We start from the raw sequence: 6,009 nt of genomic DNA, 5'->3' as shown, positions 1-6,009 counted from the left end.
TGGTTGAGATCATGAATTATGTATATACCCCCCCCCCCCCCCCCCCCCCCAAAAAAAAATTGTAAGCAAGTTAAAACATTTTTATTAATATTTTGTTTTTCCTAGCATCTTTGTCTTCTGACCAGGGTTACCTAAAACTAATATTATTTTTGTTACTTTATATAAATATATAGCCTACATAGGCCTAAATATGAATGAAATATTAATTAATATGAAATATGAAAAATATGAATTTTACTTCAGTTTTAGTGATTTTATATATATATAAAGAAAAAGGTTACATTGACATTTACAAAACAATAACTAATAAAAATGACAATCACACAATAAAATTACAAAATCTTTAAGGAAAATTAAAATGAAAACGGAAAACACAAAAAAATTATAAAAAAAAAAACTATAATAGTTTTTCTCAATGATAAACACTGGAAATATATACACATACATGATATGTTAGGACTAATAAATAACTATTAATCAATTTGACAACACTAATATATTGATACAACGGGGCTAAAGGAACACCTTATGAAAAATGCTTTTCAATATAGTGTATGATTGCAGCAAAATATATATGTTTGTACTGAACATTTATGGAGCAACATATTTTGTGAGAAAACAAATCATAAAGTGGTTTATTTAGTTTTAAAATCTTAGAAATGTATGAGGTGGCGAGGAGTTTGTACTATTTTTGGTTTATTTTTTCCAATAGATATACTGTCATTGAAATCTATGGCTGTTTATTATCATGTTAATTATTGTGCCTTTCGCCCACACAGCAGGGGCGCATTTTACCCCATATAGCCATACTTTTACATAGGCTATTCTTCTGTTATTTAAAAACTATTTCTTCCTTGGAAATCATTAACAATACCTTTTTCTCAAAATAGATTAAATAATTGTATCGATTCTAATTGCATACTTAAATTTACAACATTTTTTAAAAAACATCAAATATTAGATCAAATTTGCAGCATCAACTTTTGCGATGCGGCCCGCGATACATGCATCTTGAAAAGCGGATGTTTTGGAAAGTGAGTGTTTGTGCCATCTAGTGGTTTAGAGGAAAATCAAATCTAAGGAGCCTTTTACCCCGTGGAGCCTTTAGCCCTACTGTACCATATATAAATATATATATTGTTTTTGTAAATTGATCGTTAATTTAATTATATAACGATCAATTTACAAAAACAGTGAAGAAAATTAAAAAATAAAACTCCTTTATTTGGTTACCTATGTCTAAATTACTGAACACTCTCTTAGTTTGTTCTATGACCATTTTATTACAAAGTCAGGAGCATTAGAATGTATTCTCTATTCTAATCTCTATAATAGAGCCTCCCGTCCCGCCATCCAAAACATGAAAGACAGACAAAGGAGGAGGACAGAGAACAGAATATGAGTGAAAACCCTCAATCTTTCAGCCCTGAAAGGCCCTGTAAATCAGCTCGACTGCACGTATAGACTCAGTGTTTTGGAACAGGGAGATTGTCCCCTCTGCATCATTAGGTGCTAATAAGGACACACACACACAACACACACAGTCTACAAATGAGGAACCTGACACGTCTGACCTCGGGATGGGGGTCATCATCAGGTCATCGCCCCTCAAACAATCACAATCACATCCCAACCGCTATGCCGATAAAATCATTGTGACAAACAACATTCTATACCAACCCATATCATATAAACTTATTGCTACAGCAGAATTTTAGCTTCAGATGTTACTTCCTTTTAACATTATTCAAAAGTAGGCCTATCTCTCGTTATTTTAAAGGGAATGTCAGATTTAATTATTTATTATATAATAAAAAAATTATAATCATGTTAAAGAAGGACATCTTTAAACAGTCGAACTGTGAATTATGCAACAAACTCTTTGATCCTCTGATAAGTAGGCTATAAATGTTTTAAAAATCACCAGTCTCTGACGTCACACACCGAGGTCACAGTATAACCACTAGGTGGCAGCGTTTGTTTAGTTTTAATCACATGCTATCATATATTTTGTATTTATTTAAAATATTTGTATTTGAATATTCTGAACAGTTTTTAGACAACAAATATGAAGTGGCATTATTATTATTTATAATAAATCATATAAGATTTAAATGTATCATAGGCCTATATTCTATTCTAGGCTACTATAAGACAATTCACCTATTAAGTATTTCAGAAAATCATACTAATAGGCTATTCAAAAAATAAATAAGGTGTCAAACAATAGTGGATTTAAATAAAAAAAGTAAGGACTGAAATGAAGTTATCTAGAAGTTTTCGACAAGTCTATCTATTATATTGGCCTACATATAGGCTGAAATTGAATAGCCTACTCTCAACTAAAAAAGCTCCACGTGGAATTACTAATATTAAAAACAGGCCTAAACTAAATATTTAATAATAAGAAGAAATGTAAATGACTTCCCACAGTGTTATTTTTCTCCCAAAAACACCAGACATGTTTTCGCCTTGAGAACACGTGGTGCTATTTAAATCAAATTCTTTATTTACTCATTTTGCTGTTGGTATACATTGTTCCTGTAGGACCCCGCTGAACCTTCACGTTTTCCAACTCAAATGTTGACACATGCTAATAACACCTGACAAATGTTAATGTTGGCCGAAAGTGAACAGGGACCTTCTATAATTTCCACTGAGCTTTCGCTAGCATAACGATTTAGCAAACACGGCCATTTTCGTCAAACCGTTGAGCAATAACTCAGTAATTCATCTGAGGGAGGTTGATATTTTAGTTGAACATCAACTTGAATGTAATTTACGTGCTGATAGGTGTCACGATTATTTTCAGTTCCTCAACTCCACAAAAGGAAGCCATTGAAGCAGGAGGAAAATATAAAAGCACTGCGGTATTTCTCAAAATAGTGTCATATTTGAGGGAAACGGCCGAGTATGTACACAGGTCGAAACGTCTAACCGCGAATATTCGCTTGAGTTAATCCTCTTGACTGATGCTCGGGTCTCTTCTTCTCAAAACACCTGCAGTCTTCTTCACCTTTCCTGTTGCCAGTTAAACCACAGTGACATTCAGAAGAAAAAAAACAGAACACGTTCTGTCCTAAAATACTGCTGAGGTCTGTAACTTTGAATTGGCGCTTTGAAAACAAGAGCTGGAAAGCTTCAAGGCTTTAATTATAGATACCCACACAATGAGCGAATGAGGGGCTTCAAAGGAGGCGACGGTAAAACAGAATTGTCATTTCTGTGTGTATTAGGCCTATACAAAAGCCAACAAGCTTGTGATGTCTCGAGGAGAACAGGAAACAGGAATTGTAGCCTACAGTAGAAGCTCGGAAATGTGTCTCATGTTCTTTGATTGTGATTTTTTAACTAAACATAAAACCATGGAATGGGAATCAAATAACATTAGGGGCACTATAGTAAACACTAGTGAAATTCAGTTAGGCCTACCTCTTTTTATTGTTTTTTTTAATGATTATTTAATTTGGCCAGTTACATTATAACATGGCCATTTTATGAGGGTCAGATGGGCCTATTCAAAGTGCCTGTAAAACCAGTAGCCTACAATAAAACTTAAAAATCTATATATTTTCATGATTTATCCCCACAACTTTTTATCTTTTGTCAAATCAACTTAGAAAATTAATGTGGTTTAGATGACAACATTTTGAGTTTCTATTTATGAAACCAATCTCCTTTGTTATATTAACTCAAAAAATGTATTTCAATGAACTAAATATTAAGGCAACGTTTTTAAGTTAAACCAACAATAATTTAAACACCACAATGAGTTAGAATGTACAAATACAAAATGAAACTTACAACATATTACGTTTTTTCAGGCAATTATGTTGTGTTACCTTATATAAGCCTATAGCCTATATTGAATAGTAGCCTATTGCTCACTGTGTTACAAAAGTTTAAAGACTCCAGGTACTTCAAAATAAATTTAATTGTTTGTTTTTCTCAATAATTTTCTGTGAATCAAATATTATATTATAAATAAATAAAAAATATATATATTTAAATATTTTATACCTTTTGAACTTTAAACTCTTACATTGTTTGCACTGTATATTTGCCTACTGTTTTACTACTGTTTTAGTAGCCCACTTTGTACTGTTTATTTGCAAACTGAAGTGTGATTGGCCTATCCATAGGTAGTTTACACTACATAAGGAGCTGATATCATTCTTCTATATAATACTATAGTTAAATTAATATTTTGAAAAGCAGAAATGTGCACTTTTCAATAGCTGCCAAATTAAAGTTTTTTAACGATCTCTTCTTGGACAGCATGGTTAATCGTCCTGCACAGATTTTTGTCCAATCAAAGCTCACTTTAGTGAGAATGCCCCGCCCCTTAACCGACCCATGGCTGCAACCAACTAGCAAGTAGAAAATCATGTTAAAATCACTAAAGCTGGGCTATTTAAAATGAAGTTAGCTAGATATAAAAGTGCATTACCAACAGTAATCTGTAAAAATATATAGTTTTGGTTTAACTTAAATAAGTGAGTTACCTGGTCGCCTTGAATTTTTTTGAGTTCATTTAAATGAAAAATGTGAGTTAATACAATGAAGGAGATTGGTTTAATAAATAGAAACTCAAAATATTATGTTATCTGAACCACATTATCTAAGTTGATTTGACAAAAGATATAAAGTTGTGATAACAAATCATGAGAATATATTTTTTTACAGTGCTACTAATGTGTTTTAAGGTTATCCTATTACAGTTGAAGTCATTTATATGCCTGATGAAATGTGAAAATGTTTATGACAGGAATCAAATCACAACCGCCTTTAGACTTCACAACATGACGGCCATCAGCATTACTTTACAAGGTTGCTTCGCATTTGTTAATTCAGCCTCCAAATATCTTTCATGTGACAGTTTTCATCAAATAATTCTTATGAGTAGGCCTAGCCTATAATCATCCCCAGGACCAGCGTCCTCACCGCCACAGTAAGTAAAGTAGCCCAGCTTTAAGAAATCACACACAGCAGGTCTCTGATGGAGCCGTAATCTTATGTTAATTAATCCCGCGAATTGACTGTCGTTTCAAAAAAAAAAAAAAAAAAAAAAAAAAAAAACCAACGGCGAGCGGGAGTCAATAATCTCTGTCAGCAATGTCACCGAGGTGCCGAGGGGCTCTCACCCACACCGACACGATAAGCCACTTCAGCTTTTTGACAAATTTAATTTGGATTAATTTTTCATAAACTACCAGCAATGTGACATAATCTTGGATTGGCCTAGAAACGGACAGTAAAACCGTTAGCCTCTAATTAAGATACGGCCTGCAGATGCAGCGCGCGAGAGCGCTATCCTTCTCTGATTTCACCGTGATCGGTTTAGTTCAGCTCAAACGCGACGTGTAGCCTATGATCTCACAAGCCTTGGATTTATTGGTGAATTGCAAAAACTCTTTTATAAGATGTTTTCAAAATAACCTTGTTTACTTAGCTCCTAACCACATAGTCTCAGTCTACGTTTCCATCAGCCATATAATGTAAACATTTATTTTATATAGCCTACATTATAAATGTAATACATTTATTAGACAGGATATTGGGTCATTGTGTAAAAAATGGCTATAAATGAAAAATTAAAAACTCACACTTTTATGTCATTGTAGGCTACCATATGTATAGGCCTAATCATTTATTATAATATATAGGAATATATATATATATATATGGGGATGTAGTTTATTGCAAATACAGAAAACATTTAGCCATCAAGACATAAAACAGTCCTTTAAAAAGTTATTGTTGGTTTAACTTAAAAATTTAAGTTACCTGGTTGCCTTAAAATGTTTGAGTTCATTGAAATAAAAAATTGAGTTATTACAACTAAGGAGACTGATTTAATAAATAGAAACTCAAAATATAATGTTATCTGAATCACATTAATTATCTAAGTTGATTTGACCAAAAGATAAAAATTTGTGATTACAAATCATGAAAATAATTTAACAACTGTACCACAGCTCCGGTTAATACATTTTAGACTCACAGGAT

Source organism: Squalius cephalus (assembly GCF_949319135.1).
Source record: "Squalius cephalus genome assembly, chromosome: 13".
Taxonomy (NCBI): Eukaryota; Metazoa; Chordata; class Actinopteri; order Cypriniformes; family Leuciscidae; genus Squalius; species Squalius cephalus.
Note: the sequence above shows the minus strand (reverse complement) of the source record.